The following is an 11,023-nucleotide window of genomic DNA, read 5'->3' on the forward strand; positions in this document are numbered from 1 at the left end:
CAGGGTCAAATCTCTCAGGATTGTTGGGCAGCTGCTGCCATGTCTTTCCCCGCATCACACTTCTCTGATCCTCAGACAGGATGAGCTGGGGCTGAGCCGTGTCTGGATCCAGAGTCACCTTCACTGCAGAGAAAGGAGAGCATCAGGGCAGAGCACAATCTGGGGGAAGAGTTGCAGTGTGTCAGTGACAGCATCGGCCCCAGCCGGAGGGTGAATCAGGCAGTCTCCTTCCTCCAGCATTTACCCAGCTCTGACTGGGAAGGAGCTCTGAGGCCTCACTAAAGGGCAGGGCAGATTCACTTCCCACAGGCAGAGATGAGTCAGGGACACAGAAACAATCTGCTGGGTCAGGGCCGGGACTCGGGATCATTCCCCTCCGGCACCTGCCTGTCCTCAGGGAGGACTAGAGACGCTGGTGTCAGAGGGGAGCCAGGCAGAGGGTATGACGGGGAGAACAGGGACACAGCTCAGCTCTTCTGCCCGTGGGACCAGCCTAATTCTGTGCTAGTGAGGAGTAAACAAAATAGAGAAACAAATGGAAGTTGTTTCGTCATGGAGAAAGGAATGGTAACGTGTATGTGGAGGTTAGAAGAAGCATCAAGTGCCTGATGGAAACAGAAAGACAACTGTGCTACAAGCAGTGATGTAAACTTGGTGTCAATAAGCAGAGAAAAGAGAACGATCACGTCGTGGTGCTTGGACAGAGGAGAAAAAGAAACAACAGGAAGTACAGAGACCCCAGCAGCTGCCCTGCTCTTTTATATCTAGCCACAACCCCTGTGTGGTGAGGACTGCCCTTTCTGCCTGTTAGTGGAGCAGAGATGATGGAGAGGAGCAGTGCTGGTACATCAGAGGATTCAGAGGATCCTCCCCTGTGCATCAAGGAGAAGGAAAGGAGGAGAATTAGGGAAGAGGTAACTACAGGCACAATGGAAGAGGTCTGAGAAAGGAGAAGAGAGAGCTGTATTAAGTGGAAAGGGGAGAGAGACCTGAATGAGGACCAGGGAAGAGAGAGGACAGAAAAAGGAAGTGGATAGTGGAAAAGAGAAGATTAAGAAAATTGAACATGTGCATGAGGGAAAACAGCAGCTCACTTGGCCAAGCTGTCCATCCAGCCACTCTCACTAAACCTCAGTCTGTTCCAATTGCTCCATCTCTTCATTTCTCTCTACTAGGCCGTTTTATCTGGGTCCTCCTGCTCTCACTGTACCTTGCTGATCCCCTTCCAGTCCTTTCTCAGTCTTGTCCCACCTTTCTGGTCATTTCTCCCAATCCTGATGTCTCTCCCTCTTCACAATCTCATAACATTTCCACTGTAGTCTTCCTGTAGTTTCTTATCACACTGTGAATTTCATTTTTCTCTCTCCCAGCCACAGGTTATAATTAGAAAAATCTTTAACTTTTTTGCTGTCTTTTTTATATAATCCTAATTTGTCTCCATTTACAACCCCTGAATATTTAGGGGGTTGTTTTTGGACAGGCACCTAAGGACCCAAAGGACTTGAGCACAGGCACAATGTCCTGTCTGGTCTCTCTCCTATGAGCCATGGTTCTCGTGTTTGTGACTCGATTCAGAGGCAGTGAGGGAGATCTGAACACCAGCTACTAGAGGTTGCTGCTGGACTAAGAATAAGAGGGTCTTTGCTTGTGGTAGCTGTGGGGATGCTGAGCTGCCAGTGCAGCCAGACCGTGATGTGGGGAGGGCTCAGAAAGCTCAGCGGGGGCAGTGGCCAGGCAGGCTGAGGTGGGGCAGGAAGAGGAGCTGGAGCCCCATGGCTGAGACTGAGATGAAATCTTGTGCCATCTCACAATGGGCTGTAAAAAGCAGGGAGTGGCTGAGCTTTGCCCTGAACACTGACTTCCTGCCCCACACAGCAAAGCAGAGAAAGATGTTTTCCCTCAAGGTGATACTTTTACCTTCCTCCACAGGTGGTGCAGTTCTGCCCAGCCCTGAAATGAACCACAGAATTGAACATGAAAGTTCACTCAAAGAAATATATTGAGAGTGTTTAGTGCTGTGTAAAATATTATGATTGTGATTAAATAAATAATAAGACTTCAGCCAAGAATAAATAAATCCTCAAGAAATTGCTGGACATCCTGTGAGCATTTGTGTGTCAGAGGCCATACATTTCACAGAAGTCTTGGTACTTACCAGAACTTCTATTGCCCATATAGTTCTTGCTACTAATTTTTCCTTTCCCTCTTATGAAATGACTAGCAAATTGCCCATCAAGAATGACAGGGGAGGAAGGGCCAGGTGGCGGGGACAGAGCCCTGTGTCCATCCCCGCACCTCTCCTCCCCCCCTTGCCGCTCCTCATCTGGCCCCACATACCCCCTCGCTGCTTCAGATCTCACCCCACTCCCCACTGCTTTGGGTCTGGCCCTGCTCCCCCCGTCACTTTGGGTCCAGCCCTGCTCCCCTCCTCCTCGCTGATTACGGCCTGGCTCCACTTCCTCCCCCTCCACTGCTTTGGGTCTGGCCCTGCTCCCCCCGTCACTTTGGGTCCAGCCCTGCTCCCCTCCTCCTCGCTGATTACGGCCTGGCTCCACTTCCTCCCCCTCCACTGCTTTGGGTCTGGCCCTGCTCCCCCTGTCACTTTGGGTCTGGCCCTGCTCCCCCTGTCACTTTGGGTCTGGCACTGCTCCCCACAACCTGTCCAGCCCCACTCCACCCCCACTGCCACTTTGTGTCCAGCTCTGCTTCCCCACCATCCCCTCCACCACTTTGGGTCCCGCCCTGTTCGACCCCAACCCTGCTGCTTCAGGTTTGGCCCTGCTCTACCCGCTCAACCACTTTGCGTCTGGCCCTGCACAATCCCACCTCCTGCAACCACTTCGGGTCTGGCCCCACTCCCTCCACACTGCTTTGGGTCCGGCCCCGCTCCCCTCCACCCCCCTGCTGTTTCGGGTCCAGCCCCACTCCACCCCTCACCTGCTGCTTTGGGTCTAGCCCTGCTCCACACCCCCCTGCCGCTTCAGGTCTGACCCCAGGCCCCCTCCACTCCCCCCTGTTTCAGGTCCGGCCCCACTCCACCTCTCCCCCCCTGCTTTGGGTCTGGCCCTGCTCCCCACCCACAACCCCGCCACTTCTGATCCACCTGGCCGACTTCTGCCTGCCTCCCTGATCTCTTTCTTCCCTCCCTGACTGCCTGCTGCCTCCCCTTCTGTGCCAGCTTTTCTGGGGGGCAGTGGGCCGGGTGGCATGGGGCTCCACCACCATGATCCCCGACCTTCACCTGCAGGCAGGAAAGCTAGACGTAGCTCCACTGCTCAGGGGAGGAGATGGAGGCACAGGCAGAGACGGGTAAGGGGTAGGTAGTCACCACCGCCTCAGGCAGGGAAGCGTGGGGCAACACCACTGTTTGGGCAACTGGGGCGTGTTCGCTGCCGCCAGAAATTTCCCTGGCAGCGGCACGATACTTAATAGCACATAGACTCAGAAACACTTTTGGGCTTATGCTGATGCTGTGTTTTCTGTTGCTCCCTCCCTCTCTGACATGCAACCGAGAAGCATTGTGAACGCAATGGAGGATTGAAGCACAATTCAGAAAGATCTTGACAGATTGGAAGGTTGGGCTAGAGCTAACAGGACGTAGTTCAATGCAACAGATTCATTGTGTTACACATGGGGAGAAATAATCAAAAACACAAATATAAAGTGGGTGGCACCTGTCTGAGTGACAGCACTACGGCTAAAGACTTGGAGTGTTTGTAGACCACAGGCTCAATGAGTCTGCAGTGATGGTCAGATTGGTATGGACTCTGGGTTTTTTTGCCTGCATCTGTAGTGGGGGGATGTAGCCCTTTACCTGTGATCTCTTGAGTATATACTGACATTTCATAGAAGCAGGGCTTTGGCTACAGTAGTCCCCCAGATTTAATTCTGGCAGTCTAGGGTGTCAGGTCTATGCTGTGTCAGGGTTGGAAGTAGTCTTATGTAGAGTTTAAATTATGGTTTGTATGGGATAGTTTGAATAGGGATGATCCTGCCTCAGGCAGAGAGGGTGTTGGGTAAGATGACCTCTGGAGGTCCCTCCCAGCCCTACTTCTCTATGATTCTGTTGTCAATCCACTGGGTGAGATCAGCACTGCTTAAAAACTAGAATTACTTGGGGAAGACTCAATTACTTTCTGGAGTTTCAAGTGACTGTGACTTACTGGGCACATCCAGATGAGTGTGGCCATGTGGTGCCGCAAACATGTCTGCAGCGCCACATACCACCCAGTCAAGTGTTCTCTGTGCTGAACCCAGCATGGCTTTCCCTGCTCCACCCACCTCCATCCTGGGCAAGCACCTGGCCTCCATGCCAGACACTGTGGGTTGGAGAGGCAGAGCAACCAGCCCCAACCCAGCCTTTGGCCTACTTTTCTGTCCCAAGTCTTCTAGTCTACCAGGCACAAATGCACTGTTGCTCCAGGAAGTCTTTCAGCTCCCAGTGGAGTGAAGGAGCATGTTATGTTCCCAAAACTACAACTTTGGCTGCACAAGTGTTTGAGTTTTTTCATCTTAGCAAAAAGTCAAGCCTGCTCCAAACTGTTAGTCAATACAACAGTCTGACTGCATAAGAAAAATGGTCAGAAAGAGAGTGTTTTAGTCATTGATTCTTTATGCACTTCCATTACCTGGACAGATGCATCTGTTTGCCACCCTGCAACCAAGGAAAAATACTAGGGATGAGAACTCTTCACAGTATATTCATCAAATAAAAGGTCTCTTGTTGAAGTGAAGCTGGCCAAGCATCCGGGCAAAGACAAAGTGACTTGGGTCAGAAATGGGGGAAAATATTGGAGAGTGTGTAAAGATACTGTTCCATCATACCACTGATGCAGTATGCCCCCATTCATGAAAGAGGTGGGAGAACTTAAAGACCTACTAAGTGATCCTCTTGCTAAGATGAGGAATAGATGTTGCCAAGTGATGAAGGTCAGCTGTACCATGATACATCATTGGGTGAAACATCCTTTGCTTCATTGGGCAAAAATCATGCCATCCTTTGTCCCACCTGATAACGGTGCAGAACAGGATGAATGTGTTCTCATGGGCCTTGAGAGCACCTGCCCAGCTTTCCCCAGTTACCCAGATGCATCCTCAGATATGCCAGGGGCATGCCTGGGTAAGTGGGGAAAATCTTACCCAGATCTAAGGGCATGTCTGGGTAAATGGGAAGAGTTAGGCTTAAAAATTGCTGCAAATCCATTTCCCCCCAAATAAGTCTTTCCAGCACAATTAAAAGAACACTCAGAACTTAGATACCCTTCTACTTAAAATGAGAAAAGAGTGCAACCTCCCCACAACCAGAGGTTTTCCCCCAGAAAAAGAGCCAGAGACTCTATGAAGTCCTATAGAGACTTTAGGCAAAATAGTATATTTTCCTGGTCATCTAAATGGACATATTTTAGTTATCTAAATGGCCGTCTCAACACTTACACACGAGGAGGAATTCTGTTCTTGGACACACAGACAACTAAGTGTGACTGTATAGTCACAGAGACAGTGGGGAGGGAAAAAGCAAAAGTGAGCTCTCCCATTCCTTCAGAGGTTAGGACACATACCTGGGAATTTAGAAGATCTGATTTGTAGTCCACTCCCCAGCCAGTGGGGACTTAAGCCTTGCTCTCTCTGACTTCCAAGCACAGTGCTCCAACAGTAACACCGCATCAGGCAAGTCAAGTTCTTCCTTTGCTGCTTTTGAGCTGAGCCATTAATCTTGTCGTTGGAAAAAGTTGACAGACAGTAGAGCAGGAGGAAGCTTCTGTAGCAGTAGGAGCAATAGCCTCCGGACCCCTCCCTCACAGACCAGAAGCCACTTCACTAAGCTTCCCATGCCATAGCTTGCTCTGCTCATTCTTGTTCCATGTATGTCTCACAGACCTCCCCCACATGGCTGCTAGAGGGCCTGCTTCAAAAGTAGCATTAGAGAAGGGCCGCAATAATGGCTGAACTGGGAGGAGGTGGTTTGAATGCCGTGTTGCAAAGTTAGAGAGACGTATGTTGCAGCCTGCTCTACAACTCAGGGCTTCTAACTTCCCAGGTCTCTTTAGCTCCTAAAACATTTGGGGTTCAGGTAGGGAGTACTAGGAATGCACACATGCAGAGTCCTGTTCCAGCTCTCATTCCAAGTCCAGGAGTTTTGTGTAGTGAAGCTGATATGCGTTTACAAGAAGCACTCTTAGGGGCCCTGGCTGCTACTGTAAATGTGCAGTCTCTGCAGCTAGGTAGTTATCCATGCATGGAGGGCTATGCAGCCAGGAACAGAATTCCTCTGGCTTCTCAGGTGCAAAAAATGACCTGTAGATGACCAAAAGATGGGCAGTTGGGTGACCAGGAAAAACATAATGTTGCCCATTGTTACTGAAGGGAGTCCAGTGAGTGCAGTGATAGCCAGAACAATTGGTAAGTAGGAGGAGTTAATATTGTGGAAAAAGGCTGCATTAAGATGGAGAAAAACTCACCAAGTCGTCTCAGAAGGTCATCTACATCAGACACAATCAGAGAAAAGACACTATAAGTGTATCTGTCACTGGATGGACTGAATCCCACCCCTATCACTAGATAAACTGTGCATGACAAAGTGCATTCATCCAGGACATGATGAGGGGAATTGCTAAGGGACCGGGGAGAGGATTTATTTCCCAAAACTCAGGTTGAGCTCAGATCACCGCCCTGTAGACTTCAATCCCATTTGTTTCCTCTTCTCATATGTAGCACATGAGAAGAGTCGGTTGGGAGTGGGGATAAAGTCTGAGATTAACCCCGATGGAGGTTTGAGACTTTCCTTCCTTCATCCGCTAGCCTCCATATTGGAGCCTTCAGTGGGGTAGAAATAATCTGTCTGATAAGGGGCAGGTTCAGTTTTCTACTCTGCAAGGTTAAAATCAAGGAATATTTACACTGACTCACCACAGGGTCTAGGGAGCATCATGCTGTATCATGCCTCATTACTGGGTTTTTATTATTGAGCAGTGGTCTGCTTAGCAGGCAGCACATGTACTTCCTCCTCTTTGCTTGTTCCGGGGTGAAGTCTCATTTATACCCTTTCTCAATTATCAGAAGACAATGTCTTGCTAAGTGCACTATAGTCCATCCCTCTTGTTCCGGGGTGAAGTCTCATTTATACCCTTTCTCAATTATCAGAAGACAATGTCTTGCTAAGTGCACTATAGTCCATCCCTCCCCCTTCCCCCCTTCCCCCGCCCCTTACCCCATACTTACTTCTTAGCTTGAAAAGATAAATGGTCAAGACAAAGAGTCCCAATGAAATCACCAGGGTCACAATCAGAGTCACCATCCAGGTATTCATCCAAGGGAAAAACAGATCTATAAAACAAGGTCCCTGGGATTGGTTTGAGAAATAAGTAACAGCAGATGTCCCACAACGCTGTACGCAAGTTTTGACACTTACATGGAATTTTTGGCAAATGAACAGGATTGGTTTGGTTCAGTGCTCCTCTGGGACCATATATACAGGGGTAAGATTTCTTGCTTTGTAACAGGTTTGAGTTATGAGGTTTAATGGACTAACACCTTCAAAGAATTTCTCTCAGTTTTTAGATATAGAAGAACCAGAAGTGACATATTAAGAGAATTTTTGGAAAATCTAATATTACTCTTAGATTTTTAAATGAAGTCTCAATTTCCCAAACATTGGAGTTAGAAAATAACCTTTACTTGCTGTTCTCCTTACAGCATTTTAATCGCTAAAGCAGAATGGGATTTTCAAAAGAAGCTAAGGCCTCCTCTACACTGGGTTTTTGCCCTGGCTTAGCAAAATTGGTGCTAACTTTGTTTGGCTACTCTTCAGCTGGTTCAAGGTCTTGTTGCAAACCAGGGTTGCATTAATGGAGCAAAATTAGTGCAACAATCCTAAATCAGATATTGGTGTGGTATTGATTTACCTTGCTTTAGGATGGTGTGGTCAGTGTGGAGACACAGAAGACTCTCAGGTGTCCCATGCCTCCATTTGGGACCTGTGCTGACACACGGATCTGGTCAAGAACAGGTCTCTAGTTTCCCCACTTACTGGCATGCATCTCCAGGGCTGCATGTGGGCAAGAAGGGAAAGCTAGAATTTTCCCTTTTACCTAGAAACTTTGTAGTAGATTCTGGGGATGCATCTGAGTAAGCGAGAAAACGTTGACTTTTCCTGCTTACCCAGATGTTTCTGTGGAGATTGTGGGTTGCATTTCTTTAGTAGAGAAAGCTAGGGACGCTCCTTCAAGGTTTGGAGGATATGATTGTGTCCAGGAATTCCTGGGATTTGCAGGATCAGACTCATCAAGACCCTGGAGTGGACAGTTGGAGAGCAGAGCCAGGTCTGGGCTGCCCACACTCTGCAGCCATCAGCAAATTGACACTGGCAGCAAAAAAACAGAATAAATGATTACTGCTTTCCATCAAGGCCACCCACTTGGGCACTTTTGGTACAGGAGAAGGTAGGGATTTCTATTTGCTTTCACTTTGTGCCACCAGAATTTTTTTTTCTGATGGTACAAAGACAACCAAAGGTGACTTGTATTTCTTCCCTTATTAGATAACACAGTGCAGAATGTCAGTCCCTCTAAGGATTTATGTCCTAGCTGAAGAGAGTGCATGGAAAAGGGGCAGAAATGTATAGCACACCTACTACTCTGCACTAACCCTCTCTGTGGACACTCCTAGTCTGGAAGGGGGCAGGATTCTGGGTCACGGTCCCGTTGCTTGGATTATTTATGCTTTTAACCCCAGTCAGTCACAAATTAATATAAAAGAGCAATGGCAAGCTTATAGCAGTGACTGCACCACAAGCCTCTCCCTTCACAGGAAGTGGTCTCAGCACTAAGACACACTCCTCTTGTGTTAACTTGCTCTACTTCTGACCCCAGAATTGTGGAGCCTAGATGGTTGTCTAGGGGTTAGGGCACTCTTGAACAATTTGAATGCCCTCAGGCTGTGGAGAGCCTAAAACTCATAGGTCTCTTATTTCCTGTGCTGTAGCCATCAGTCTTTTATGTTCATGGTGTAGATATCTCACAATTTTGAAAAAATGTCTATGTCGTCAGTACGAACTAGGCATGTTATGAGGATGTCTAATGGATCTGGTTCCTATAGGGCTTTTGATGGAGGAAAACCAGAAGTCCATCTCGATCAAAAGGAATCTTAGGCAGCAGTTAAATTTCTAGGTGATCACACTTCAAATTCTGATCAGGCTTGAAAGCCACAGGGTGCCTAGGTACTCTGTAATCCAAAAATGGAGGTTCCTAATGCATTTTTTTCTGCTGGAGCAGGGCCAGGCTGGATTGGATTTTGGAATTTAGGACAAGTCATAGAGATATCTGGATTATCACTAATCCAGATCTCTGTCTTATTCACATTTTATATAGTAAATAATTGACAATTTACAGGTGCCATTAACAATTCATGGGTGTTTATACTGAAATAATTAGCACATTAAGAAATGCATGTACCCCAAAAGCTGTGGAGGAACATTTTGACTTGTTAATTTGAATGGGTCTTTTCTCAGAGGTATGCTTTTCTAATAAAAAAATAGATATTCATAAAATACAGAGTTAAGGTTAAATTTAAATGTAATTCAAAGTTCTGAATAATAAAATTAAATTAGTTGCAACATATGAAATGTGACCTGGAAAAGTAACAGTCTCTTTGTGGCAGGGTGTGGAGGAAAGTAGACATATTTGCTTGCTTGACTTTCATTTGTTTTACATTTTACATTGCTTTGGGTGGCGGTGATTTCACTGCAGGATTCAAACAAAAACTGACCTGATATAGAAATGGTTGATTCCTTCCCTTGGCTAAGGTACTTGTCTCTTATCCAACATGACAAGTTTGAGTTTGTATATCTTTTATAACAATAGCAGTTTCAGTTTCAAACAGGTCATTAGTTTCAGTTTCAAACAGAACATTATCCTGTTGACCTTTTGTTTTAGGAAATGATGGCAAATGCTGCCCACTGGGATCTCTCCATACCACCCTGGGCTCTGGGAACCAGCCAGCTGATCGGCAAACTATGCGGATCCCTCCCTCCTGGTAATCCTCCACAGCGATGAGAGGAACAGAACCTAAAACTAGAGGAAAAATAGGTGAATTTGGGTTAGTTCGAAATGTACAAAATCTTTCAGTTCTGTAAACTTAAGGGATAGATACAGAGCCCTGAAACCCATAAACATTTACTTGTATGAATAGCCCCTCAGGACTAAAGGCTAAAAACAGTTCAGCTTCACACCCCTAACTGGCAATTCTGTGGCATTGTAACTGCATTTTTTGGCACTTCCAAATAGTTTTTTTCCACCCACAACAAAGTAGAATCATCTCGCTGGAAGTCAAACAGAAGTGAATGGCCTAGCCTTTTAATTTACTGGCTATGTGCTTATATGATATAAATGAAATGGAAGAATACACACACACACACACACATCTATCTATCTATCTATCTATCTATCTATCTATCGGTATCTATATTTATATCTATATATTCTAATATAACAAAAGGCTTAGTCTGTCTGTCTGTATGTGTGTCTGTCTGTAACACTTTTGGGCAACTGCGTATGCACTGCTGAGGCAACAATTGGCTGCATGGCCTGGGTTGCATGGGCCCAAGTCTGTGCCACTGAAAGGAAGTTTGTGGTGGCAGCAAACACACCCCTGTTGCCCGAGCAGTGGGGCTAACCCCCACTTCCTTGCCTGAGGGTGAAGGGAGTGATTACAGTGGCGCCCCCTGCTGTCCATCCCTGACACCCCCCAGGACAGCTGGCAGGGAGGGGGAGGCAGCAGGCAGGGAGGGCAGGAGGGGAACGGGGAGAGAAGGGGAGGCAGGTGGATGTGGGCCATGCAGATGTGGAGTGAGGGATGGAATGGGGCTGGACCCAGAGCAGCGGGGAGTCAGAGGGGTGAAGCAAGGCCGGACCCAGAGTATTGGGGGGGTGCCGGACCCATAGCGGTGGCGGGGAGTGGAGCAGGGCTCAAACTGGAATGGCAGGGAGGTGTGGGGGGGAGCAGGGCAAGACCTGGAGTTGCGGGGGGG

General features: G+C 47.7%; 1 pseudogene; it reads right to left on the bottom strand.

Moving 5' to 3' along the window:
- Positions 1–60: 60 nt before the first annotated feature.
- The window catches only part of LOC112548953, a 23,420-nt pseudogene continuing 12,457 nt past the window's right edge, over positions 61–11,023 (bottom strand).

The sequence above is a fragment of the Alligator sinensis genome, unplaced genomic scaffold (genome assembly GCF_000455745.1).
Source record: "Alligator sinensis unplaced genomic scaffold, ASM45574v1 scaffold897_1, whole genome shotgun sequence".
Classification (NCBI taxonomy): Eukaryota; Metazoa; Chordata; order Crocodylia; family Alligatoridae; genus Alligator; species Alligator sinensis.